The 26341-nt window shown below is 45.2% G+C and overlaps 20 non-coding genes and 4 pseudogenes across 20 annotated transcripts; all 24 read left to right on the top strand.

Annotated features, from left to right (window-relative positions):
- Positions 1–4176: 4176 nt before the first annotated feature.
- Positions 4177–4340, top strand: LOC135042803 (U1 spliceosomal RNA). Its single transcript, XR_010235876.1, has one exon. It is a non-coding gene; the product is annotated as a U1 spliceosomal RNA (small nuclear RNA).
- Positions 4341–4492: 152 nt separating this feature from the next.
- LOC135042837 (U1 spliceosomal RNA) lies at positions 4493–4655 on the top strand. The gene has a single exon (XR_010235907.1). It is a non-coding gene; the product is annotated as a U1 spliceosomal RNA (small nuclear RNA).
- A 674-nt stretch (positions 4656–5329) lies between these two features.
- Positions 5330–5493, top strand: LOC135042841 (U1 spliceosomal RNA). Its single transcript, XR_010235911.1, has one exon. It is a non-coding gene; the product is annotated as a U1 spliceosomal RNA (small nuclear RNA).
- A 152-nt stretch (positions 5494–5645) lies between these two features.
- Positions 5646–5808, top strand: LOC135042826 (U1 spliceosomal RNA). The gene has a single exon (XR_010235899.1). It is a non-coding gene; the product is annotated as a U1 spliceosomal RNA (small nuclear RNA).
- A 672-nt stretch (positions 5809–6480) lies between these two features.
- LOC135042816 (U1 spliceosomal RNA) lies at positions 6481–6644 on the top strand. Its single transcript, XR_010235889.1, has one exon. It is a non-coding gene; the product is annotated as a U1 spliceosomal RNA (small nuclear RNA).
- A 152-nt stretch (positions 6645–6796) lies between these two features.
- Positions 6797–6959, top strand: LOC135042831 (U1 spliceosomal RNA). The gene has a single exon (XR_010235902.1). It is a non-coding gene; the product is annotated as a U1 spliceosomal RNA (small nuclear RNA).
- A 670-nt stretch (positions 6960–7629) lies between these two features.
- LOC135042815 (U1 spliceosomal RNA) lies at positions 7630–7793 on the top strand. Its single transcript, XR_010235888.1, has one exon. It is a non-coding gene; the product is annotated as a U1 spliceosomal RNA (small nuclear RNA).
- A 152-nt stretch (positions 7794–7945) lies between these two features.
- Positions 7946–8108, top strand: LOC135042836 (U1 spliceosomal RNA). The gene has a single exon (XR_010235906.1). It is a non-coding gene; the product is annotated as a U1 spliceosomal RNA (small nuclear RNA).
- A 671-nt stretch (positions 8109–8779) lies between these two features.
- LOC135042819 (U1 spliceosomal RNA) lies at positions 8780–8943 on the top strand. Its single transcript, XR_010235892.1, has one exon. It is a non-coding gene; the product is annotated as a U1 spliceosomal RNA (small nuclear RNA).
- Positions 8944–9095: 152 nt separating this feature from the next.
- Positions 9096–9230, top strand: LOC135042842 (U1 spliceosomal RNA; annotated as a pseudogene).
- Positions 9231–11885: 2655 nt separating this feature from the next.
- On the top strand, positions 11886–12049 carry LOC135042800 (U1 spliceosomal RNA). Its single transcript, XR_010235873.1, has one exon. It is a non-coding gene; the product is annotated as a U1 spliceosomal RNA (small nuclear RNA).
- A 152-nt stretch (positions 12050–12201) lies between these two features.
- LOC135042830 (U1 spliceosomal RNA) lies at positions 12202–12343 on the top strand (annotated as a pseudogene).
- Positions 12344–13036: 693 nt separating this feature from the next.
- Positions 13037–13200, top strand: LOC135042813 (U1 spliceosomal RNA). Its single transcript, XR_010235886.1, has one exon. It is a non-coding gene; the product is annotated as a U1 spliceosomal RNA (small nuclear RNA).
- A 152-nt stretch (positions 13201–13352) lies between these two features.
- On the top strand, positions 13353–13515 carry LOC135042795 (U1 spliceosomal RNA). Its single transcript, XR_010235868.1, has one exon. It is a non-coding gene; the product is annotated as a U1 spliceosomal RNA (small nuclear RNA).
- Positions 13516–16145: 2630 nt separating this feature from the next.
- LOC135042799 (U1 spliceosomal RNA) lies at positions 16146–16309 on the top strand. The gene has a single exon (XR_010235872.1). It is a non-coding gene; the product is annotated as a U1 spliceosomal RNA (small nuclear RNA).
- A 152-nt stretch (positions 16310–16461) lies between these two features.
- On the top strand, positions 16462–16603 carry LOC135042828 (U1 spliceosomal RNA; annotated as a pseudogene).
- A 693-nt stretch (positions 16604–17296) lies between these two features.
- LOC135042812 (U1 spliceosomal RNA) lies at positions 17297–17460 on the top strand. The gene has a single exon (XR_010235885.1). It is a non-coding gene; the product is annotated as a U1 spliceosomal RNA (small nuclear RNA).
- A 152-nt stretch (positions 17461–17612) lies between these two features.
- LOC135042794 (U1 spliceosomal RNA) lies at positions 17613–17775 on the top strand. The gene has a single exon (XR_010235867.1). It is a non-coding gene; the product is annotated as a U1 spliceosomal RNA (small nuclear RNA).
- Positions 17776–20405: 2630 nt separating this feature from the next.
- On the top strand, positions 20406–20569 carry LOC135042798 (U1 spliceosomal RNA). Its single transcript, XR_010235871.1, has one exon. It is a non-coding gene; the product is annotated as a U1 spliceosomal RNA (small nuclear RNA).
- Positions 20570–20721: 152 nt separating this feature from the next.
- Positions 20722–20884, top strand: LOC135042827 (U1 spliceosomal RNA). Its single transcript, XR_010235900.1, has one exon. It is a non-coding gene; the product is annotated as a U1 spliceosomal RNA (small nuclear RNA).
- Positions 20885–21554: 670 nt separating this feature from the next.
- On the top strand, positions 21555–21718 carry LOC135042818 (U1 spliceosomal RNA). The gene has a single exon (XR_010235891.1). It is a non-coding gene; the product is annotated as a U1 spliceosomal RNA (small nuclear RNA).
- Positions 21719–21870: 152 nt separating this feature from the next.
- On the top strand, positions 21871–22012 carry LOC135042844 (U1 spliceosomal RNA; annotated as a pseudogene).
- Positions 22013–22707: 695 nt separating this feature from the next.
- LOC135042810 (U1 spliceosomal RNA) lies at positions 22708–22871 on the top strand. Its single transcript, XR_010235883.1, has one exon. It is a non-coding gene; the product is annotated as a U1 spliceosomal RNA (small nuclear RNA).
- Positions 22872–23023: 152 nt separating this feature from the next.
- Positions 23024–23186, top strand: LOC135042823 (U1 spliceosomal RNA). Its single transcript, XR_010235896.1, has one exon. It is a non-coding gene; the product is annotated as a U1 spliceosomal RNA (small nuclear RNA).
- Positions 23187–26341: the final 3155 nt, after the last annotated feature.

The raw sequence follows: 26341 nt of genomic DNA, 5'->3' as shown, positions 1-26341 counted from the left end.
GTCTGTCTTTCAATAAAGCTTCGGGCTTGTGATTCCCTCACCCTCTTACACTCCACACCCATAGCCTTATTAACTGTTGTATTATTGTATTGTTTAAATGTATAGTGCAGTTCATGATTTATAGTGTAGGCTGGCCTGTGCTGTAGTTCTTGAACTGTACTATACCGACAGCATTTGTATTGTGTTTTGGCTGTGCTGCAACACGGTACTTATGTGTGTAATGTTTATGTATGTTTTTTTGCTTCTTTATGTCAATAAAGACTGCTTTTTCAATCCAATATCTGAAAACAATCAATGTTTATCTTTGATGGCAATAGAAGTGGTATGATATTTGCTGCTTTTTAAAGGCAATATCTGATATGTCCCCTATCTGGGAACCATATATTAAATGGCTTTTCAGAAAAGGGAGATGGGAGAAGAGCTTTCAGTACTTGTAGGACCGATGCTCATTTCCTATTCTAGCCTCCAAAAACAGATTCAGTTGCATTTTCCAGCGTGTTTTGGATGCGCCTTTGCAAATGTCTTACATCGACAAACTTATTTAGTACTATTTTGCAAATAGGGTTACATTGTTGCAACATTGTGTTCCCTAATTGCTTGATTTTTTAAATGCAACAATTGATAAAGACACCAGATAACTGCTCTGTGGAGTCTTATTTTGTGTCTACTTCTTATCTACATTTAATTCTCTACCTCTAATCAAGGCATTTTTAAATGCTGGGGGCTGCCAGGACGTGAGGCCTACCTAGACTTTAGATCTGAATTTGAATGTACTTGTGAACTAACTTAATTTCCTACTTCTAAATTCATTCCTAAATTCACTACTTACATGAATCCTGTAGTTGGGCATTTTGGGACTTCGATTGTGGGCATTGTTTTGTGTCCAGACCAGCAGCAGGTGGTGTGCATTTGCTGGAAAGGCATCGAAGACCTCCGATATGCTGCATCTCCTGATGTGTGTCTCCCTCAAGTGTCTGTCAGCAAATGCCTGCTAGACACCCCATTCCAAGCTGATTGTGACATCACGGTACATGCATCATAGAACAGGCATGCTAGAACATGGGTCTTCAACCTGCGACCCTCCAGCTGCTGTGGAACTACACATCCCAGCATGCCCTGCCTCAGTTTTAGCATACCCTAATAGCAAAACTGTGGCAGGGCATGCTGGGATGTGTAGTTTCACAGCAGCTGGAGGGCCACAGGATGAACACCCATGTGCTAGAGCCAAGCCGCAGGTACATTGAATGCTAGCAAGCTGAATATTTAAATCCTTTTTGTTCCGCAGCATTCCAATGTGGAAGATTCCATGGAACCAGAGATCCTTCCATTGAGAAGGACATGCTGCCTGGATGACAACACTGTGCAAATTAAATCACGGAGCCAGTTGGCTTGTGGGTGGCTCTGGTGACTGGGTGGTTGGGTGGGTGGTGTGTCGGAAGTGGAGCACATGCAAATGATTGTGTATCATCCAGCTAGTGAGAGAGAAAACTCATGCAGGAGTGTGCCTGCTTGTCAGTGGGTTATGCACCTTGCCAGACGTCAAATCTACATAGAGCAGCTGGAGGGGACAAGAGCAGGTTTGCAAAATATAGATAGAAGAGCATATATGCTGGCACATTCTCCATGATTGTGTCAGCTTATGTTTTGGTGCACTGCACTTTCCTCCACTAAGTTTTAGCCAATTTTGTTAAGCTCAAGTGTAGTTGCTTCTCGGCCTTTTGGCTGCGATCTTGTATCGTGGTTGAAGGGTCTGCTGGAGGGAGGGATTGTTTTCTTCATTGGCGAAAGACCAAAGATATTCCAGGATGGAAGGCTTGGGAACACTATCCGTTTTTCAGTTGTGGAAGAGCACAGAGGTCGGATTGGACTACATTCTATAGTAAAGGATACCTTTCTATTTATTGCCCCTCCCCTTATATGTGTCTGTGTTACAATAAAGCTTCGGTCTTGTGATTCCCTCACCCTCTTACACTCCACACACATAGCCTTATTAACTGTTGTATTATTGTATAGTTTAAATGTATAGTGCAGTTCATGATTTATAGTGTAGGCTGGCCTGTGCTGTAGTTCTTGAACTGTACTATACCGACAGCATTTGTATTGTGTTTTGGCTGTGCTGCAACACAGTACTTATGTGTGTAATGTTTATGTATGTTTTTTTGCTTCTTTATGTCAATAAAGACTGCTTTTTCAATCCAATATCTGAAAACAATCAATGTTTATCTTTGATGGCAATAGAAGTGGTATGATATTTGCTGCTTTTGAAAGGCAATATCTGATATGTCCCCTATCTGGGAACCATATATTAAATGGCTTTTCAGAAAAGGAAGATGGTAGAAGAGCTTTCAGTACTTGTTGGACCGATGCACATTTCCTATTCTAGCCTCCAAAAACAGATTCAGTTGCATTTTCCAGTGTGTTTTAAATGCGCCTTTGCAAATGTCTTACATCGACAAACTTATTTAGTACTATTTTGCAAATAGGGTTACATTGTTGCAACATTGTGTTCCCTAATTGCTTGAGTTTTTAAATGCAACAATTGATAAAGACACCTGATAACTGCTCTGTGGAGTCTTATTTTGCGTCTACTTCTTATCTCCATTTAATTCCCTACCTCTAATCAAGGCATTTTTAAATGCTGGGGGCTGCCAGGACGTGAGGCCTACCTAGACTTTAGATCTGAATTTGAATGTACTTGTGAACTAACTTAATTTCCTACTTCTAAATTCATTCCTAAATTCACTACTTACATGAATCCTGTAGTTGGGCATTTTGGGACTTCGATTGTGGGCATTGTTTTGTGTCCAGACCAGCAGCAGGTGGTGTGCATTTGCTGGAAAGGCATCGAAGACCTCCGATATGCTGCATCTCCTGATGTGTGTCTCCCTCAAGTGGCTGTCAGCAAATGCCTGCTAGATACCCCATTCCAAGCTGATTGTGACATCATGGAACATGCATCATAGAACAGGCATGCTAGAACATGGGTCTTCAACCTGCGACCCTCCAGCTGCTGTGGAACTACACATCCCAGCATGCCCTGCCTCAGTTTTAGCATACCTTAATAGCAAAACTGTGGCAGGGCATGCTGGGATGTGTAGTTTCACAGCAGCTGGAGGGCCACAGGATGAAGACCCATGTGCTAAAGCCAAGCCGCAGGTACATTGAATGCTAGCAAGCTGAATATTTAAATCCTTTTTATTCCGCAGCATTCCAATGTGGAAGATTCCATGGAACCAGAGATCCTTCCATTGAGAAGGACATGCTGCCTGGATGACTACACTGTGCAAATTAAATCACGGAGCCAGTTGGCTTGTGGGTGGCTCTGGTCACTGGGTGGTTGGGTGGGTGGTGTGTCGGAGGTGGAGCACATGCAAATGATTGTGTATCATCCAGCTAGTGAGAGAGAAAACTCATGCAGGAGTGTGCCTGCTTGTCAGTGGGTTATGCACCTTTCCAGACGTCAAATCTACATGGAGCAGCTGGAGAGGACAAGAGCAGGTTTGCAAAATATAGACAGAAGAGCTCTCCAGCCTAGTTTGCTGTCTGTTTCCACTTCTCTTTTCTTGAGCCGCTCCCTTCTATGCCCTTGCGCACTATCCTGACTTCTCCCATCTGCTTACTTTGTGCCTTCCAACGCACAATGCGAACTACAGGTAGTGCTGCAGGGCCCACACCCTTTTACTTGCCATACAGAGCAGCTCTGGAGCTGTTACAGTGCCCAGCTTCTGCAAGAAATCAGCTTGAATGCTTCAGGGGCTGGGGCATAGCCAACATGAGCCCCACACCGAAGGAGTGTGGAGGTGTTTAATGCGAACTAGGGGTCATCCAAGCGCCGCAAAAGGCCGCCATGCCCTGCACGCCCCTTTTCTCTTTTCATATGCAGACGAGGGTTGAAGCCAACTTTGACCCACTGCTTGGATGACATCACCATATGCAAATCCATCTGCTGCAGGCCTTCCCCCAGGAATGCTTGCACTAGTTGTTGCATTTGGTTTGTTGTTTGGGGGTGCTTCAGTATTAGGCAGCCTTCTGCCCTCCCATGTTCATCTGAAAATATGTGTTCTCCCTGCAGTTGTTGTCCCCAGATGAGAGTTCCCTTGTGCTGCCTCAGTTGAATCTTCTTTACTTGACAGAGATGTGCCTGAGCAGCGGCCCTCCCCAGCCCTATCCCAAATCATACATATTTTGCATAGGAGATACCATGGTCATGAAGATTGTTCTCCCAGGGTGAGGTTCATTCATTGCATTCTGGGTATGCTGACCCCTGTGATTTCCCCAAATGTGGGAAACTTGACTGCATTATTTGTGGTAGTGGGGGACTGTGTTTGTGCTTTCCTCTGGTCAGCTCTGGTAAAAGTCAGATTTCTTTGTCTCAGATCTTCCTCTAGCCTTGTTCTTCTTTCGAGAGTTCCCTTGTGCTGCCTCAGTTGGATCTCCTTTACTTGACAGGGGGGTGCCCAAGCAGCGACCCTCCCCAGCTCTAGCCCAACTCCTACTTACCTGCCAGGTGAGATACTATGATCATGAAGGTGCTTCTCCCAGGGCAAGGCTCACCAATTGCACTCTGGGTGTGCTGCCCCTGTGATTTCCCCAAATGTGGGAAACTTGACTGTATAATTTGTGTTTCCACTGGTCGGCTTTCATATAATTCAGATCTCTTTGTCTCAGGTCTCTCTCCAGCCTAGTTTGCAGTCTGTTTCCACTTCTTTTTTTTTGAGCCCCTCCCTTCTATACCCTTGTGCACTATCCTGACTTCTCCTCCTGTCTGCTTACTTTGTGCCTTCCAATGCATAATGCAAACTACAGGTAGTGCTGCAGGGCCCACAAACTTTTACTTGCATTACAGAGCAGCTCAGGAGCTGTTACAGTGCCAAGCTGCTGCAAGAAATCAGCTTGAATGCTTCAGGGGCTTGGGCATTGCCAACATGAGCCCCACACCGAAGGAGGGTGGGGGTGTTTAATGCGAACTAAGGGTCATCCAAGCGCCGCAAAAGGCCGCCATTCCCTGCATACCCCTTTTCTCTTTTCATATGCAGATGAGGGTTCCAGCCAACTTTGGCCCACTGCTTGGATGACATCACTGTATGCAAATCCGTCTTCTGCAGACCTTCCCCCAGGAATGCTTGTACTAGTTGTTGCATTTGGTTTGTTGTTTGGGGGTGCTTCAGTATTAGGCAGCCTTCTGCCCTCCCATGTTCATCTGAAAATATGTGTTCTCCCTGCAGTTGTTGTCCCCAGATGAGAGTTCCCTTGTGCTGCCTCAGTTGAATCTTCTTTACTTGACAGAGATGTGCCTGAGCAGCGGCCCTCCCCAGCCCTATCCCAAATCATACTTATTTTGCATAGGAGATACCATGGTCATGAAGATTGTTCTCCCAGGGTGAGGTTCATTCATTGCATTCTGGGTATGCTGACCCCTGTGATTTCCCCAAATGTGGGAAACTTGACTGCATTATTTGTGGTAGTGGGGGACTGTGTTTGTGCTTTCCTCTGGTCAGCTCTGGTAAAAGTCAGATTTCTTTGTCTCAGATCTTCCTCTAGCCTTGTTCTTCTTTCTAGAGTTCCCTTGTGCTGCCTCAGTTGGATCTCCTTTACTTGACAGGGGGGTGCCCAAGCAGCGACCCTCCCCAGCTCTAGCCCAACTCCTACTTACCTGCCAGGTGAGATACTATGATCATGAAGGTGCTTCTCCCAGGGCAAGGCTCACCCATTGCACTCTGGGTGTGCTGCTCTTGCGATTTCCCCAAATGTGGGAAACTTGACTGCATAATTTGTGTTTCCCCTGGTCGGCTCTCGTATAATTCAGATCTCTTTGTCTCAGGTCTCTCTCCAGCCTAGTTTGCTGTCTGTTTCCACTTCTCTTTTCTTGAGCCGCTCCCTTCTATGCCCTTGCGCACTATTATGACCTCTCCTGTCTGCTTACTTTGTGCCTTCCAACGTCAATGCAAACTACAGGTAGTGCTGCAGGGCCCTCACCCTTTTACATGCTTTACAGAGCAGCTCTGGAGCTGTTACAGTGCCCAGCTGCTGCAAGAAATCAGCTTGAATGCTTCAGTGGCTGGGGTATAGCCAACATGAGCCCCACACACCGAAGGAGGGTGGAGGTGTTTAATGTGAATTAGGGGTCATCCAAGCGCCGCAAAAGGCCGCCATGCCCTGCACATCCCTTTTTTCTTTTCATATGCAGACGAGGGTTTAAGCCAACTTTGACCCACTGCTTGGATGACATCACCATATGCAAATCCATCTGCTGCAGGCCTTTCCCCAGGAATGCTTGCACTAGTTGTTGCATTTGGTTTGTTGTTTGGGGGTGCTTCAGTATTAGGCAGCCTTCTGCCCTCCCATGTTCATCTGAAAATATGTGTTCTCCCTGCAGTTGTTGTCCCCAGATGAGAGTTCCCTTGTGCTGCCTCAGTTGAATCTCCTTTACTTGACAGAGATGTGCCTGAGCAGCGGCCCTCCCCAGCTCTATCCCAAATCATACTTATTTTGCATAGGAGATACCATGGTCATGAAGATTGTTCTCCCAGGTTGAGGTTCATTCATTGCATTCTGGGTATGCTGACCCCTGTGATTTCCCCAAATGTGGGAAACTTGACTGCATTATTTGTGGTAGTGGTGGACTGTGTTTGTGCTTTCCTCTGGTCAGCTCTGGTAAAAGTCAGATTTCTTTGTCTCAGATCTTCCTCTAGCCTTGTTCTTCTTTCGAGAGTTCCCTTGTGCTGCCTCAGTTGGATCTCCTTCACTTGACAGGGGGGTGCCCGAGCTGCGACCCTCCCCAGCTCTAGCCCAACTCCTACTTACCTGCCAGGTGAGATACTATGATCATGTAGGTGCTTTTCCCAGGGCAAGGCTCACCCATTGCACTCTGGGTGTGCTGCCCCTGTGATTTCCCCAAATGTGGGAAACTTGACTGCATAATTTGTGTTTCCCCTGGTCGGCTCTCGTATAATTCAGATCTCTTTGTCTCAGGTCTCTCTCCAGCCTAGTTTGCTGTCTGTTTCCACTTCTCTTTTCTTGAGCTGCTCCCTTCTATGCCCTTGCACACTATTCTGACCTCTCCTGTCTGCTTACTTTGTGCCTTCCAACGCACAATGCAAACTACAGGTAGTGCTGCAGGGCCCACACCCTTTTACATGCTTTACAGAGCAGCTCTGGAGCTGTTACAGTGCCCAGCTGCTGCAAGAAATCAGCTTGAATGCTTCAGGGGCTGGGACATAGCCAACATGAGCCCCACACCGAAGGAGGGTGGAGATGTTTAATGCGAATTAGGGGTCATCCAAGTGCCGCAAAAGGCCGCCATTGCCTGCACATCCCTTTTTTCTTTTCATATGCAGACGAGGGTTGAAGCCAACTTTGACCCACTGCTTGGATGACATCACCATATGCAAATCCATCAGCTGCAGGCCTTCCCCAGGAATGCTTGCACTAGTTGTTGCATTTGGTTTGTTGTTTGGGGGTGCTTCAGTATTAGGCAGCCTTCTGCCCTCCCATGTTCATCTGAAAATATGTGTTCTCCCTGCAGTTGTTGTCCCAAGATGAGAGTTCCCTTGTGCTGCCTCAGTTGAATCGCCTTTACTTGACAGAGATGTGCCTGAGCAGCGGCCCTCCCCAGCCCTATCCCAAATCATACTTATTTTGCATAGGAGATACCATGGTCATGAAGATTGTTCTCCCAGGGTGAGGTTCATTCATTGCATTCTGGGTATGCTGACCCCTGTGATTTCCCCAAATGTTTGAAACTCGACTGCATTATTTGTGGTAGTGGGGGGCTGTGTTTGTGCTTTCCTCTGGTCAGCTCTGGTAAAAGTCAGATTTCTTTGTCTCAGATCTTCCTCTAGCCTTGTTCTTCTTTCGAGAGTTCCCTTGTGCTGCCTCAGTTGGATCTCCTTTACTTGACAGGGGGGTGCCCAAGCAGCGACCCTCCCCAGCTCTAGCCCAACTCCTACTTACCTGCCAGGTGAGATACTATGATCATGTAGGTGCTTCTCCCAGGGCAAGGCTCACCCATCGCACTCTGGGTGTGCTGCCCCTGTGATTTCCCCAAATGTGGGAAACTTGACTGCATAATTTGTGTTTCCCCTGGTCGGCTCTCGTATAATTCAGATGTCTTTGTCTCAGGTCTCTCTCCAGCCTAGTTTGCTGTCTGTTTCCACTTCTCTTTTCTTGAGCCGCTCCCTTCTATGCCCTTGCGCACTATCCTGACTTCTCCCGTCAGCTTACTTTGTGCCTTCCAACGCACAATGCGAACTACAGGTAGTGCTGCAGGGCCCACACCCTTTTACTTGCCTTACAGAGCAGCTCTGGAGCTGTTACAGTGCCCAGCTGCTGCAAGAAATCAGCTTGAATGCTTCAGGGGCTGGGGCATAGCCAACATAAGCCCCACACCGAAGGAGGGTGGAGGTGTTTAATGCAAACTAGGGGTCATCCAAGCGCCGCAAAAGGCCGCCATGCCCTGCACGCCCCTCTTCTCTATTCATATGCAGATGAGTGTTGAAGCCAACTTTGACCCACTGCTTGGATGACATCACCATATGCAAATCCATCTGCTGCAGGCCTTCCCCCAGGAATGCTTGCACTAGTTGTTGCATTTGGTTTGTTGTTTGGGGGTGCTTCAGTATTAGGCAGCCTTCTGCCCTCCCATGTTCATCTGAAAATATGTGTTCTCCCTGCAGTTGTTGTCCCCCGATGAGAGTTCCCTTGTGCTGCCTCAGTTGAATCTCCTTTACTTGACAGAGATGTGCCTGAGCAGCGGCCCTCCCCAGCTCTATCCCAAATCATACTTATTTTGCATAGGAGATACCATGGTCATGAAGATTGTTCTCCCAGGATGAGGTTCATTCATTGCATTCTGGGTATGCTGACCCCTGTGATTTCCCCAAATGTGGGAAACTGGACTGCATTATTTGTGGTAGCGAGGGACTGTGTTTGTGCTTTCCTCTGGTCAGCTCTGGTAAAAGTCAGATTTCTTTGTCTCAGATCTTCCTCTAGCCTTGTTCTTCTTTCGAGAGTTCCCTTGTGCTGGCTCAGTTGGATCTCCTTCACTTGACAGGGGGGTGCCCGAGCAGCGACCCTCCCCAGCTCTAGCCCAGCTCCTACTTACCTGCCAGGTGAGATACTATGATCATGAAGGTGCTTCTCCCAGGGCAAGGCTCACCCATTGCACTCTGGGTGTGCTACTCCTGCGGTTTCCCCAAATGTTGGACACTTGACTGCATAATTTGTGTTTCACCTGGTCGGCTCCCGTATAATTCAGATCTCTTTGTCTCAGGTCTCTCTCCAGCCTAGTTTGCTGTCTGTTTACACTTCTCTTTTCTTGAGCCACTCCCTTCTATGCCCTTGCGCACTATCTTGACTTCTCCCGTCTGCTTACTTTGTGCCTTCCAACGCACAATGCGAACTACTGGTAGTGCTGCAGGGCCCACACCCTTTTAGTTGCCTTACAGAGCAGCTCTGGAGCTATTATAGTGCCCAGCTGCTGCAAGTAATCAGCTTGAATGCTTCAGGGGCTGGGGCATAGCCAACATGAGCCCCACACCGAAGTAGGGTGGAGGTGTTTAATGCGAACTAGGGGTCATCCAAGCGCCGCAAAAGGCCGCCATGCCCTGCACGCCCCTTTTCTCTTTTCATATGCAGACGAGGGTTGAAGCCAACTTTGACCCACTGCTTGGATGACATCACCATATGCAAATCCATCTGCTGCAGGCCTTCCCCCAGGAATGCTTGTACTAGTTGTTGCATTTGGTTTGTTGTTTGGGGGTGCTTCAGTATTAGGCAGCCTTCAGCCCTCCCATGTTCATCTGAAAATATGTGTTCTCCCTGCAGTTGTTGTCCCCAGATGAGAGTTCCCTTGTGCTGCCTCAGTTGAATCTCCTTTACTTGACAAGGGAGGCATTTTGGATTTTTTCTTTGGGTACCCTTACACCTGATGGTCTGAATGAGAGCATCGATCTGAACAACATTGGCAGTCTCTGAAGATTTTATCTATTGATTTACCTAATATATTATTTATTGAATATCCATTTATTGTATGTTTAATAAATAAACAAAATTATTAGAAGTAGCTATTTTGGAAACAGCTTTCCTCTTAGGATGAAACTGTATAATCCTGTTGTGTGTGTTCCTTTAAAGTTCTTAAGTAAAATCCACTAGTAATGATGAACATCAGATTTCTTCCTCCATCCTCTTTTTACACTTTCTCTTGGTTCTATATATATATATTTTTTTTCTATTTTTTTTTTTCCCCTCCTTCTCCCAAAAGGCCCCCCTCCCTCCCCCCCCCTCCCTGTTTTAAATTTTAAAATCTTTAAATATTTAAATCTTCGAATCCTTAAATTGTCTGTTTAATATTTATTTTTTCTTCAATTCTTTTTGTTGTTTAAACAGCAATGTAGTTATTCCAGGGGTTAAAATAATGAAATATAGAAATAATATTAACAAAAATTAAAGGTAAAAATGAACTGATAGAATGATCCCATTAAAAGTAAATAAATAATATGGATGTTAAGCTGAGCAGGTTGGATTCGAACATGGGACTAGCTGCATAGAGTACATTTGATGTTTCCCCTGTGCCACAAGAACTGCTTTAGTAGTGGCATGGATTTATGTTACCCTAAAAGGTTTTATATAAGTAAATGGGGATCCTTAGTGCTGAGTCTCTGAATTATGTACATGTGATTATAGATATGAGGTATTGATTGAAAGATTATAGGTTAATCTGTATATAGATTATATATTTTCTGTTATTTTTTAAACCACCTTGTTGCTTATTTTATTATTATTTTTAATCACCATGTTGCTTATTTTTATATTATGAAATGCCTTTATATGTGCAATTGCAATTAGAAAGTTGTTCCATATGTGAGTCATTACATGTATGCATCCAATTAGTACATGAATGTATCCAATCAACTAATTAGTAATGCTATTGGTCCGGTGCATTTTAAAAAGAGCCTGCTAGGCTGCTGATGTATCCTCTGACGAAACCGCTCTTGGATAACAGCGGAGAAACGCGTAAGGAAGGTGATTACCGGACACTCTGATTGCTGAGATATAAGCCCGTTCATGAACGAGCTACATCACGGCGGACGTCTGATGTAAAGACAGCGGTGAAGGGGAAAAAGCAATTTGAGACCGAGCAAAAGGAGGTCTCTACCCCACGGCAGGGAGAAATATCCCGACCGCGAGTGCCAATAAGATCCAGCCATGGTTAACGGGGGTCGTAGCATACCGCTGTGTTTCACCAACCATCACAGCGCTCTCCCCCTGTTTTCTTTCATTACTCACGTGAGTTACATATGAACTTTAACTGCAGTAAATAAGAGGCGTTGGTTACAACTGTTGCTGTTCATCCACAAGAAGGAATTTAATGTATCAATTACAATTGGAAAGTAACGATTAAATTACAACAGCTGTATCCAGGAGGATTTTTTGGACACTTTAATAAACATTCCGTTGTCATCAAGGGCAATATGAAATAGATTCTGATTACATTTAGATATGGATAGTGGTGCCTATATATGTTGACTCCATTGTATTTTATTGAATGTGGGTTTCTTCTGTCTATATATATTTTTTTTTAAATAAAGAGCTTGTATATTTTATTTTTTGCGCTCCCTTGATAACAAGTGTGATTATCTTTAAAATTTGGTTTATTATTGGTAGAACAGTACTACCTATGGGAGCAGCATTTTATAATATATGGTGAAAATTAATAGATGTATAAAGATTAAATAAGCAACAAATTGGTGAAATAGATACGTTTTGATAGGAGCGCTGGGTTCTATATATATATATTGACATTTGGTTATATATGTGTATAGACTTTATAAATTCTTGACAGAGATGTGCCTGAGCAGCGGCCCTCCCCAGCCCTATCCCAAGTCATACTTATTTTGCATAGGAGATACCATGGTCATGAAGATTGTTCTCCCAGGGTGAGGTTCATTCATTGCATTCTGGGTATGCTGACCCCTATGATTTCCCCAAATGTGGGAAACTCGACTGCATTATTTGTGGTAGTGGGGGACTGTGTTTGTTCTTTCCTCTGGTCAGCTCTGGTAAAAGTCAGATTTATTTGTCTCAGATCTTCCTCTAGCCTTGTTCTTCTATCGAGAGTTTCCTTGTGCTGCCTCAGTTGGAACTACTTCACTTGACAGGGGGGTGCCCGAGCAGCGACCCTCCCCAGCTCTATCCCAAATCCTACTTACCTGCCAGGTGAGATACTATGATCATGAAGGTGCTTCTCCCAGGGCAAGTCTCACCCATTGCACTCTGGGTGTGCTGCTCCTGCGATTTCCCCAAATGTGGGAAACTTGACTGCATAATTTGTGTTTCCCCTGGTCGGCCTCTTGTATAATTCAGATCTCTTTGTCTCAGGTCTCTCTCCAGCCTAGTTTGCTGTCTATTTCCACTTCTTTTTTCTTGAGCCGCTCCCTTCTATGCCCTTGCGCACTATCCTGACTTCTCCCGTCTGCTTAATTTGTGCCTTCCAACGCACAATGCGAACTACAGGTAGTGCTGCAGGGCCCACGCCCTTTTACTTGCCTTACAGAGTAGCTCTGGAGCTGTTACAGTGCCTAGCTGCTGCAAGAAATCAGCTTGAATGCTTCAGGGGCTGGGGCATAGCCAACATGAGCCCCACACCGAAGGAGGGTGGAGGTGTTTAATGCGAACTAGGGGTCATCCAATTGCCGCAAAAGGCCGCCATGCCCTGCACGCCCCTTTTCTCTTTTCATATGCAGACGAGGGTTGAAGCCAACTTTGACCCACTGCTTGGATGACATCACCATATGCAAATCCATCTGCTGCAGGCCTTCCCCCAGGAATGCTTGCACTAGTTGTTGCATTTGGTTTGTTGTTTGGGGGTGCTTCACTATTAGGCAGCCTTCTGCCCTCCCATGTTCATCTGAAAATATGTGTACCTCCTGCAGTTGTTGTCCCCAGATGAGAGTTCCCTTGTGCTGCCTCAGTTGAATCTCCTTTACTTGACAGAGATGTGCCTGAGCAGCGGCCCTCTCCAGCCCTATCCCAAATCATACTTATTTTGCATAGGAGATACCATGGTCATGAAGATTGTTCTCCCAGGGTGAGGTTCATTCATTGCATTCTGGGTATGCTGACCCCTGTTATTTCCCCTAATGTGGTAAACTTGACAGCATTATTTGTGGTAGTGGGGGACTGTGTTTGTGCTTTCCTCTGGTCAGCTCTGGTAAAAGTCAGATTTCTTTGTCTCAGATCTTCCTCTAGCCTTGTTCTTCTTTCGAGAGTTCCCTTGTGCTGCCTCAGTTGGATCTCCTTCACTTGACAGGGGGGTGCCCGAGCAGCGACCCTCCCCAGCTCTAGCCCAACTCCTACTTACCTGCTAGGTGAGATACTATGATCATGAAGGTGCTTCTCCCAGGGCAAGGCTCACCAATTGCACTCTGGGTGTGCTGCTCCTGCAATATCCCCAAATGAGGGAAACTTGACTGCATAATTTGTGTTTCCCCTGGTCGGCTCTCGTATAATTCAGATCTCTTTGTCTCATGTCTCTCTCCAGCCTAGTTTGCTGTCTGTTTACACTTCTCTTTTCTTGAGCCACTCCCTTCTATGCCCTTGCGCACTATCTTGACTTCTCCCGTCTGCTTACTTTGTGCCTTCCAACGCACAATGCGAACTACAGGTAGTGCTGCAGGGCCCACACCCTTTTAGTTGCCTTACAGAGCAGCTCTGGAGCTATTACAGTGCCCAGCTGCTGCAAGTAATCAGCTTGAATGCTTCAGGGGCTGGGGCATAGCCAACATGAGCCCCACACCGAAGTAGGGTGGAGGTGTTTAATGCGAACTAGGGGTCATCCAAGCGCCGCAAAAGGCCGCCATGCCCTGCACGCCCCTTTTCTCTTTTCATATGCAGACGAGGGTTGAAGCCAACTTTGACCCACTGCTTGGATGACATCACCATATGCAAATCCATCTGCTGCAGGCCTTCCCCCAGGAATGCTTGTACTAGTTGTTGCATTTGGTTTGTTGTTTGGGGGTGCTTCAGTATTAGGCAGCCTTCTGCCCTCCCATGTTCATCTGAAAATATGTGTTCTCCCTGCAGTTGTTGTCCCCAGATGAGAGTTCCCTTGTGCTGCCTCAGTTGAATCTCCTTTACTTGACAAGGGAGGCATTTTGGATTTTTTCTTTGGGTACCCTTACACCTGATGGTCTGAATGAGAGCATCGATCTGAACAACATTGGCAGTCTCTGAAGATTTTATCTATTGATTTACCTAATATATTATTTATTGAATATCCATTTATTGTATGTTTAATAAATAAACAAAATTATTAGAAGTAGCTATTTTGGAAACAGCTTTCCTCTTAGGATGAAACTGTATAATCCTGTTGTGTGTGTTCCTTTAAAGTTCTTTAGTAAAATCCACTAGTAATGATGAACATCAGATTTCTTCCTCCATCCTCTTTTTACACTTTCTCTTGGTTCTATATATATATTTTTTTTTCTATTTTTATTTTTCCCCCCTCCTTCTCCCAAAAGGCCCCCCTCCCTCCCCCCCCCCCTCCCTGTTTTAAATTTTAAAATCTTTAAATATTTAAATCTTCGAATCCTTAAATTGTCTGTTTAATATTTATTTTTTCTTCAATTCTTTTTGTTGTTTAAACAGCAATGTAGTTATTCCAGGGGTTAAAATAACGAAATATAGAAATAATATTAACAAAAATTAAAGGTAAAAATGAACTGATAGAATGATCCCATTAAAAGTAAATAAATAATATGGATGTTAAGCTGAGCAGGTTGGATTCGAACATGGGACTAGCTGTATAGAGTGCATTTGATGTTTCCCCTGCGCCACAAGAACTGCTTTAGTAGTGGCATGGATTTATGTTACCCTAAAAGGTTTTATATAAGTAAATGGGGATCCTTAGTGCTGAGTCTCTGAATTATGTATATGTGATTATAGATATGAGGTATTGATTGAAAGATTATAGGTTAATCTGTATATAGATTATATATTTTCTGTTATTTTTTAAACCACCTTGTTGCTTATTTTATTATTATTTTTAATCACCATGTTGCTTATTTTTATATTATGAAATGCCTTTATATGTGCAATTGCAATTAGAAAGTTGTTCCATATGTGAGTCATTACATGTATGCATCCAATTAGTACATGTATGTATCCAATCAACTAATTAGTAATGCTATTGGTCCGGTGCATTTTAAAAAGAGCCTGCTAGGCTGCTGATGTATCCTCTGACGAAACCGCTCTTGGATAACAGCAGAGAAACGCGTAAGGAAGGTGATTACCGGACACTCTGATTGCTGAGATATAAGCCCGTTCATGAACGAGCTACATCACGGCGGACGTCTGATGTAAAGACAGCGGTGAAGGGGAAAAAGCAATTTGAGACCGAGCAAAAGGAGGTCTCTACCCCACGGCAGGGAGAAATATCCCGACCGCGAGTGCCAATAAGATCCAGCCATGGTTAACGGGGGTCGTAGCATACCGCTGTGTTTCACCAACCATCACAGCGCTCTCCCCCTGTTTTCTTTCATTACTCACGTGAGTTACATATGAACTTTAACTGCAGTAAATAAGAGGCGTTGGTTACAACTGTTGCTGTTCATCCACAAGAAGGAATTTAATGTATCAATTACAATTGGAAAGTAACGATTAAATTACAACAGCTGTATCCAGGAGGATTTTTTGGACACTTTAATAAACATTCCGTTGTCATCAAGGGCAATATGAAATAGATTCTGATTACATTTAGATATGGATAGTGGTGCCTATATATGTTGACTCCATTGTATTTTATTGAATGTGGGTTTCTTCTGTCTATATATATTTTTTTTTAAATAAAGAGCTTGTATATTTTATTTTTTGCGCTCCCTTGATAACAAGTGTGATTATCTTTAAAATTTGGTTTATTATTGGTAGAACAGTACTACCTATGGGAGCAGCATTTTATAATATATGGTGAAAATTAATAGATGTATAAAGATTAAATAAGCAACAAATTGGTGAAATAGATACGTTTTGATAGGAGCGCTGGGTTCTATATATATATATTGACATTTGGTTATATATGTGTATAGACTTTATAAATTCTTGACAGAGATGTGCCTGAGCAGCGGCCCTCCCCAGCCCTATCCCAAGTCATACTTATTTTGCATAGGAGATACCATGGTCATGAAGATTGTTCTCCCAGGGTGAGGTTCATTCATTGCATTCTGGGTATGCTGACCCCTATGATTTCCCCAAATGTGGGAAACTCGACTGCATTATTTGTGGTAGTGGGGGACTGTGTTTGTTCTTTCCTCTGGTCAGCTCTGGTAAAAGTCAGATTTATTTGTCTCAGATCTTCCTCTAGCCTTGTTCTTCTATCGAGAGTTTCCTTGTGCTGCCTCAGTTGGAACTACTTCACTTGACAGGGGGGTGCCCGAGCAGCGACCCTCCCCAGCTCTATCCCAAATCCTACTTACCTGCCAGGTGAGATACTATGATCATGAAGGTGCTTCTCCCAGGGCAAGTCTCACCCATTGCACTCTGGGTGTGCTGCTCCTGCGATTTCCCCAAATGTGGGAAACTTGACTGCATAATTTGTGTTTCCCCTGGTCGGCCTCTTGTATAATTCAGATCTCTTTGTCTCAGGTCTCTCTCCAGCCTAGTTTGCTGTCTATTTCCACTTCTTTTTTCTTGAGCCGCTCCCTTCTATGCCCTTGCGCACTATCCTGACTTCTCCCGTCTGCTTAATTTGTGCCTTCCAACGCACAATGCGAACTACAGGTAGTGCTGCAGGGCCCACGCCCTTTTACTTGCCTTACAGAGTAGCTCTGGAGCTGTTACAGTGCCTAGCTGCTGCAAGAAATCAGCTTGAATGCTTCAGGGGCTGGGGCATAGCCAACATGAGCCCCACACCGAAGGAGGGTGGAGGTGTTTAATGCGAACTAGGGGTCATCCAATTGCCGCAAAAGGCCGCCATGCCCTGCACGCCCCTTTTCTCTTTTCATATGCAGACGAGGGTTGAAGCCAACTTTGACCCACTGCTTGGATGACATCACCATATGCAAATCCATCTGCTGCAGGCCTTCCCCCAGGAATGCTTGCACTAGTTGTTGCATTTGGTTTGTTGTTTGGGGGTGCTTCACTATTAGGCAGCCTTCTGCCCTCCCATGTTCATCTGAAAATATGTGTACCTCCTGCAGTTGTTGTCCCCAGATGAGAGTTCCCTTGTGCTGCCTCAGTTGAATCTCCTTTACTTGACAGAGATGTGCCTGAGCAGCGGCCCTCTCCAGCCCTATCCCAAATCATACTTATTTTGCATAGGAGATACCATGGTCATGAAGATTGTTCTCCCAGGGTGAGGTTCATTCATTGCATTCTGGGTATGCTGACCCCTGTTATTTCCCCTAATGTGGTAAACTTGACAGCATTATTTGTGGTAGTGGGGGACTGTGTTTGTGCTTTCCTCTGGTCAGCTCTGGTAAAAGTCAGATTTCTTTGTCTCAGATCTTCCTCTAGCCTTGTTCTTCTTTCGAGAGTTCCCTTGTGCTGCCTCAGTTGGATCTCCTTCACTTGACAGGGGGGTGCCCGAGCAGCGACCCTCCCCAGCTCTAGCCCAACTCCTACTTACCTGCTAGGTGAGATACTATGATCATGAAGGTGCTTCTCCCAGGGCAAGGCTCACCAATTGCACTCTGGGTGTGCTGCTCCTGCAATATCCCCAAATGAGGGAAACTTGACTGCATAATTTGTGTTTCCCCTGGTCGGCTCTCGTATAATTCAGATCTCTTTGTCTCATGTCTCTCTCCAGCCTAGTTTGCTGTCTGTTTACACTTCTCTTTTCTTGAGCCACTCCCTTCTATGCCCTTGCGCACTATCTTGACTTCTCCCGTCTGCTTACTTTGTGCCTTCCAACGCACAATGCGAACTACAGGTAGTGCTGCAGGGCCCACACCCTTTTAGTTGCCTTACAGAGCAGCTCTGGAGCTATTACAGTGCCCAGCTGCTGCAAGTAATCAGCTTGAATGCTTCAGGGGCTGGGGCATAGCCAACATGAGCCCCACACCGAAGTAGGGTGGAGGTGTTTAATGCGAACTAGGGGTCATCCAAGCGCCGCAAAAGGCCGCCATGCCCTGCACGCCCCTTTTCTCTTTTCATATGCAGACGAGGGTTGAAGCCAACTTTGACCCACTGCTTGGATGACATCACCATATGCAAATCCATCTGCTGCAGGCCTTCCCCCAGGAATGCTTGTACTAGTTGTTGCATTTGGTTTGTTGTTTGGGGGTGCTTCAGTATTAGGCAGCCTTCTGCCCTCCCATGTTCATCTGAAAATATGTGTTCTCCCTGCAGTTGTTGTCCCCAGATGAGAGTTCCCTTGTGCTGCCTCAGTTGAATCTCCTTTACTTGACAAGGGAGGCATTTTGGATTTTTTCTTTGGGTACCCTTACACCTGATGGTCTGAATGAGAGCATCGATCTGAACAACATTGGCAGTCTCTGAAGATTTTATCTATTGATTTACCTAATATATTATTTATTGAATATCCATTTATTGTATGTTTAATAAATAAACAAAATTATTAGAAGTAGCTATTTTGGAAACAGCTTTCCTCTTAGGATGAAACTGTATAATCCTGTTGTGTGTGTTCCTTTAAAGTTCTTTAGTAAAATCCACTAGTAATGATGAACATCAGATTTCTTCCTCCATCCTCTTTTTACACTTTCTCTTGGTTCTATATATATATTTTTTTTTCTATTTTTATTTTTCCCCCCTCCTTCTCCCAAAAGGCCCCCCTCCCTCCCCCCCCCCCTCCCTGTTTTAAATTTTAAAATCTTTAAATATTTAAATCTTCGAATCCTTAAATTGTCTGTTTAATATTTATTTTTTCTTCAATTCTTTTTGTTGTTTAAACAGCAATGTAGTTATTCCAGGGGTTAAAATAACGAAATATAGAAATAATATTAACAAAAATTAAAGGTAAAAATGAACTGATAGAATGATCCCATTAAAAGTAAATAAATAATATGGATGTTAAGCTGAGCAGGTTGGATTCGAACATGGGACTAGCTGTATAGAGTGCATTTGATGTTTCCCCTGCGCCACAAGAACTGCTTTAGTAGTGGCATGGATTTATGTTACCCTAAAAGGTTTTATATAAGTAAATGGGGATCCTTAGTGCTGAGTCTCTGAATTATGTATATGTGATTATAGATATGAGGTATTGATTGAAAGATTATAGGTTAATCTGTATATAGATTATATATTTTCTGTTATTTTTTAAACCACCTTGTTGCTTATTTTATTATTATTTTTAATCACCATGTTGCTTATTTTTATATTATGAAATGCCTTTATATGTGCAATTGCAATTAGAAAGTTGTTCCATATGTGAGTCATTACATGTATGCATCCAATTAGTACATGTATGTATCCAATCAACTAATTAGTAATGCTATTGGTCCGGTGCATTTTAAAAAGAGCCTGCTAGGCTGCTGATGTATCCTCTGACGAAACCGCTCTTGGATAACAGCAGAGAAACGCGTAAGGAAGGTGATTACCGGACACTCTGATTGCTGAGATATAAGCCCGTTCATGAACGAGCTACATCACGGCGGACGTCTGATGTAAAGACAGCGGTGAAGGGGAAAAAGCAATTTGAGACCGAGCAAAAGGAGGTCTCTACCCCACGGCAGGGAGAAATATCCCGACCGCGAGTGCCAATAAGATCCAGCCATGGTTAACGGGGGTCGTAGCATACCGCTGTGTTTCACCAACCATCACAGCGCTCTCCCCCTGTTTTCTTTCATTACTCACGTGAGTTACATATGAACTTTAACTGCAGTAAATAAGAGGCGTTGGTTACAACTGTTGCTGTTCATCCACAAGAAGGAATTTAATGTATCAAATACAATTGGAAAGTAACGATTAAATTACAACAGCTGTATCCAGGAGGATTTTTTGGACACTTTAATAAACATTCCGTTGTCATCAAGGGCAATATGAAATAGATCCTGATTACATTTAGATATGGATAGTGGTGCCTATATATGTTGACTCCATTGTATTTTATTGAATGTGGGTTTCTTCTGTCTATATATATATTTTTTTAAATAAAGAGCTTGTATATTTTATTTTTTGCGCTCCCTTGATAACAAGTGTGATTATCTTTAAAATTTGGTTTATTATTGGTAGAACAGTACTACCTATGGGAGCAGCATTTTATAATATATGGTGAAAATTAATAGATGTATAAAGATTAAATAAGCAACAAATTGGTGAAATAGATAAGTTTTGATAGGAGCGCTGGGTTCTATATATATATATTGACATTTGGTTATATATGTGTATAGACTTTATAAATTCTTGACAGAGATGTGCCTGAGCAGCGGCCCTCCCCAGCCCTATCCCAAGTCATACTTATTTTGCATAGGAGATACCATGGTCATGAAGATTGTTCTCCCAGGGTGAGGTTCATTCATTGCATTCTGGGTATGCTGACCCCTATGATTTCCCCAAATGTGGGAAACTCGACTGCATTATTTGTGGTAGTGGGGGACTGTGTTTGTTCTTTCCTCTGGTCAGCTCTGGTAAAAGTCAGATTTATTTGTCTCAGATCTTCCTCTAGCCTTGTTCTTCTATCGAGAGTTTCCTTGTGCTGCCTCAGTTGGAACTACTTCACTTGACAGGGGGGTGCCCGAGCAGCGACCCTCCCCAGCTCTATCCCAAATCCTACTTACCTGCCAGGTGAGATACTATGATCATGAAGGTGCTTCTCCCAGGGCAAGTCTCACCCATTGCACTCTGGGTGTGCTGCTCCTGCGATTTCCCCAAATGTGGGAAACTTGACTGCATAATTTGTGTTTCCCCTGGTCGGCTCTCGTATAATTCAGATCTCTTTGTCTCAGGTCTCTCTCCAGCCTAGTTTGCTGTCTATTTCCACTTCTTTTTTCTTGAGCCGCTCCCTTCTATGCCCTTGCGCACTATCCTGACTTCTCCCGTCTGCTTAATTTGTGCCTTCCAACGCACAATGCGAACTACAGGTAGTGCTGCAGGGCTCACGCCCTTTTACTTGCCTTACAGAGTAGCTCTGGAGCTGTTACAGTGCCTAGCTGCTGCAAGAAATCAGCTTGAATGCTTCAGGGGCTGGGGCATAGCCAACATGAGCCCCACACCGAAGGAGGGTGGAGGTGTTTAATGCGAACTAGGGGTCATCCAATTGCCGCAAAAGGCCGCCATGCCCTGCACGCCCCTTTTCTCTTTTCATATGCAGTCGAGGGTTGAAGCCAACTTTGACCCACTGCTTGGATGACATCACCATATGCAAATCAATCTGCTGCAGCCTTCCCCCAGGATTGCTTGCACTAGTTGTTGCATTTGGTTTGTTGTTTGGGGGTGCTTCAGTATTAGGCAGCCTTCTGCCCTCCCATGTTCATCTGAAAATATGTGTTCTCCCTGCAGTTGTTGTCCCCAGATGAGAGTTCCCTTGTGCTGCCTCAGTTGAATCTTCTTTACTTGACAGAGATGTGCCTGAGCAGCGGCCCTCCCCAGCCCTATCCCAAATCATACTTATTTTGCATAGGAGATACCATGGTCATGAAGATTGTTCTCCCAGGGTGAGGTTCATTCATTGCATTCTGGGTATGCTGACCCCTGTGATTTCCCTAAATGTGGGAAACTCGACTGCATTATTTGTGGTAGTGGGGGACTGTGTTTGTGCTTTCCTCTGGTCAGCTCTGGTAAAAGTCAGATTTCTTTGTCTCAGATTTTCCTCTAGCCTTGTTCTACTTTCGAGAGTTCCCTTGTGCTGCCTCAGTTGGATCTCCTTCACTTGACAGGGGGGTGCCTGAGCAGCGACCCTCCCCAGCTCTAGCCCAACTCCTACTTACCTGCCAGGTGAGATACTATGATCATGAAGTTGCTTCTCCCTGGGCAAGGATCACCCATTGCACTCTGGGTGTGCTGCCCCTGTGATTTCCCCAAATGTGGGAAACTTGACTGCGTAATTTGTGTTTCCCCTGGTCGGCTCTCATATAATTCAGATCTCTTTGTCTCAGGTCTCTCTCCAGCCTAGTTTGCTGTCTGTTTCCACTTCTTTTTTCTTGAGCCCCTCCCTTCTATACCCTTGTGCACTATCCTGACTTCTCCTCCCGTCTGCTTACTTTGTGCCTTACAATGCACAATGCAAACTACAGGTAGTGCTGCAGGGCCCACACCCTTTTACTTGCCTTACAGAGCAGCTCTGGAGCTGTTACAGTGCCCAGCTGCTGCAAGAAATCAGCTTGAATGCTTCAGGGGCTGGGGCATGGCCAACATGAGCCCCACACAGAAGGAGGGTGGGGGTATTTAATGCGAACTAGGGGTCATCCAAGCGCCGCAAAAGGCCGCCATGCCCTGCATACCCCTTTTCTCTTTTCATATGCAGATGAGGGTTCCAGCCAACTTTGGCCCACTGCTTGGATGACATCACCGTATGCAAATCCGTCTTCTGCAGACCTTCCCCCAGGAATGCTTGTACTAGTTGTTGCATTTGGTTTGTTGTTTGGGGGTGCTTCAGTATTAGGCAGCCTTCTGCCCTCCCATGTTCATCTGAAAATATGTGTTCTCCCTGCAGTTGTTGTCCCCAGATGAGAGTTCCCTTGTGCTGCCTCAGTTGAATCTCCTTTACTTGACAGAGATGTGCCTGAGCAGCGGCCCTCCCCAGCCCTATCCCAAATCATACTTATTTTGCATAGGAGATACCATGGTCATGAAGATTGTTCTCCCAGGGTGAGGTTCATTCATTGCATTCTGGGTATGCTGACCCCTGTGATTTCCCCAAATGTGGGAAACTTGACTGCATTATTTGTGGTAGTGAGTGACTGTGTTTGTGCTTTCCTCTGGTCAGCTCTGGTAAAAGTCAGATTTCTTTGTCTCAGATCTTCCTCTAGCCTTGTTCTTCTTTCGAGAGTTTCCTTGTGCTGCCTCAGTTGGATCTCCTTCACTTGACAGGGGGGTGCCCGAGCAGCGACCCTCCCCAGCTCTAGCCCAACTCCTACTTACCTGCCAGGTGAGATACTATGATCATGAAGGTGCTTCTCCCAGGGCAAGGCTCACCCATTGCACTCTGGGTGTGCTGCTCCTGCGATTTCCCCAAATGTGGGAAACTTGACTGCATAATTTGTGTTTCCCCTGGTCGGCTCTCGTATAATTCAGATCTCTTTGTCTCATGTCTCTCTCCAGCCTAGTTTGCTGTCTGTTTCCACTTCTCTTTTCTTGAGCCGCTCCCTTCTATGCCCTTGCGCACTATCCCAGGATAATTATTGTAGCTGGTCTGCGGGTAACAGCTCTCAGATCCACTTCTAGAAAAAATGCAACAATGTAATTTGAGTGACAAACTGCAGAGATGAACCCTTTCTGTGACTGCTGCACAGGGATCACACAAACTCTATTCATAGGGCTGACTTCACTTAGGGGAGATGTTCTCGCCCCGCAAAGAAGTGCGAGTATATACCGCACTTACGGTACCATTGGATTTACAGATATTTTCTTGCAATACACTATGGGGGTCATTCTGAGTTGATTGCTCGCTAGCAGTTTTTAGCAGCCTTAAAACGGTGGAGTTAACATATCTCACGTGGAAGGTGGTCATGTTATTAGCCTTGGCTTCGGCTAGGCGAGTGTCGGAATTAGCGGCTTTGTCACATAAAAGCCCATATTTGGTGTTCCATGTGGATAGAGTGGAATTGCGGACCCTTCCTCAATTCCTACCAAAAGTGGTCTCATCTTTTCATATGAACCAACCTATTGTGGTGCCTTTTGCTACGCGTGACTTGGAGGATTCCGAGTTACTTGATGTGGTCAGGGCTTTGAAAATTTACGTGGCCAGGACGGCTAGAGTCAGGAAAACTGAAGCGCTGTTTGTCCTGTATGCAACCAACAAGATTGGTGCCCCTGCTTCAAAGCAGGCTATTGCTCGCTGGATTTGTAACACGATTCAGCAAGCGCATTCTATGGCTGGATTGCAGTTACCGAAATCGGTCTAGGCCCATTCCACGAGGAAAGTGGGCTCTTCTTGCGCGGCTGCCCGAGGGTCTCGGCACTACAGCTGTGTCGAGCTGCTACTTGGTCAGGTTCAAACACCTTTTCAAAATACCAGAAGTTTGATACCCTGGCTGAGGAGGAACTCAAGTTTGCTCAATCGGTGCTGCAGAGTCATCCGCACTCTCCCGCCCGTTTTGGAGCTTTGGTATAATCCCCATGGTCCTTACGGAGTCCCCAGCATCCTCAAGGACAGGGGTGTCAAACTCAAATTCATCGGGGGCCGCATCAGCAGTTTGGTCCCCATCAAAGGGCCGGTTGTATTTGTAGGTCTATCCAAAATTTACCGCTCCACCTGCCTTATATGTGCCCAGCCATCTGCCCCCTTTTAAAGTGCCCAGCCATGTGCCCCCTTTTATAGTGCCCAGCCATGTGCCCCCTTTTATAGTGCACAGGTCCCCATTTTACACATTGTGGCAGGCACAGGTCCCCATTTTACACATTGTGGCAGGCACAGGTCCCCATTTTACACATTGTGGCAGGCACAGGTCCCCATTTTACACATTGTGGCAGGCACAGGTCCCCATTTTACACATAGCGGCAGGTACAGGTCCCCATTTTACACATTGTGGCAGGCACAGGTCCCCATTTTACACATTGTGGCAGGCACAGGTCCCCATTTTACACATAGCGGCAGGTACAGGTCCCCATTTTACACATTGCGGCAGGCACAGGTCCCCATTTTACACATTGTGGCAGGCACAGGTCCCCATTTTACACATAGCGGCAGGTACAGGTCCCCATTTTACACATTGTGGCAGGCACAGGTCCCCATTTTACACATTGTGGCAGGCACAGGTCCCCATTTTACACATTGTGGCAGGCACAGGTCCCCATTTTACACATAGCGGCAGGTACAGGTCCCCATTTTACACATTGTGGCAGGCACAGGTCCCCATTTTACACATTGTGGCAGGCACAGGTCCCCATTTTACACATAGCGGCAGGTACAGGTCCCCATTTTACACATTGCGGCAGGTGGTGGAAGGAGGGAGAGAGAGAGAAAGAGAGGAAGGGAGAGGGGCTGACTTACATTTGAAGCGGTTCTCGCCGCTCTTCAGCCGCCTCTCCCTCCTCGTCTGCGCGGCTCCCTTCTCCCTCCTCCAACGGGGTTTCGTTGAATGACGCGTTTGCGCCATGACGTCACGACGCAATCGCGTCATTCCGCGAAACCCCGCCCCCCCCCGAGCTGGGCACTCGGGAGAAGGGGGTTTCATGGCGGCGGCACCGCGGGCCATCAGACGAGGTCTGGCGGGCCGGATTTGGCCCGCGGGCCTTGTCTTTGACACCCCTGCTCTAGGACGTTAGAGAAAATAAGATTTTAAACCTACCGGTAAATCTTTTTCTCGTAATCCGTAGAGGATGCTGGGCGCCCGTCCCGAGTGCGGACTACTTCTGCAATACTTGTATATAGTTATTGCTTCAATAAGGGTTATGTTATAGTTGCATCGGTCCTGCACTGATGCTACAGTATGTTGTTTTTTCGTACTCATAACTGGGTAGTTTATCACAAGTTATACGGTGTGATTGGTGTGGCTGGTATGAATCTTGCCCTGGATTAACAAAATCCTTTCCTCATACTGTCAGTCTCCTCTGGGCACAGTTTCTCTAACTGTGGCATAGAGGCGCATAGAGGGAGGAGCCAGTGCACACCCAGAACTAAAGTCTTTCTTAAAGTGCCCATGTCTCCTGCGGAGCCCGTCTACCCCCATGGTCCTTACGGAGTCCCCAGCACCCTCTACGGACTACGAGAAAAAGATTTACCGGTAGGTTTAAAATCTTATTTTCTACTTTATTCTTTTCTATCCTAGTTTATTACGACCAACTCTCATCCAAGGAGTTTGATATTCTACTACCTGCATGCAATTTAAATTGCTTAAATTGTTTATATGGTTGATTTGTCCTTCACAACCCATAATCTGCAACTTGGATGTACTTGTGTCATTGAAAATCTTATAATAAAAATGTTTATATATTGAAAAAAAAAGTTATAAGACATATGCATTCAATATTTGAAGAAACAAAATAAAATAAAGCTATGTATTGGGTTTCACTAACAAGCACATTGGAAGACTTGACTACTGTTAAAAGACATGCATTACATGGTATAGAGCCACAAACCACAATGTAGTAAAATAAAAACAAACTTACATGTGCTAGAGCTGGGGAGGGTCGCTGCTCGGGCAGCCCCCTGTCAAGTGAAGGAGATCCAACTGAGACAGCACAAGGAAACTCTCAAAAGAAGAACAAGGCTAGAGGAAGATCTGAGACA

This window comes from Pseudophryne corroboree, unplaced genomic scaffold (genome assembly GCF_028390025.1).
Source record: "Pseudophryne corroboree isolate aPseCor3 unplaced genomic scaffold, aPseCor3.hap2 scaffold_839, whole genome shotgun sequence".
Classification (NCBI taxonomy): Eukaryota; Metazoa; Chordata; class Amphibia; order Anura; family Myobatrachidae; genus Pseudophryne; species Pseudophryne corroboree.
Note: the sequence above shows the minus strand (reverse complement) of the source record. Positions and strands in the feature narration are given on the sequence as shown.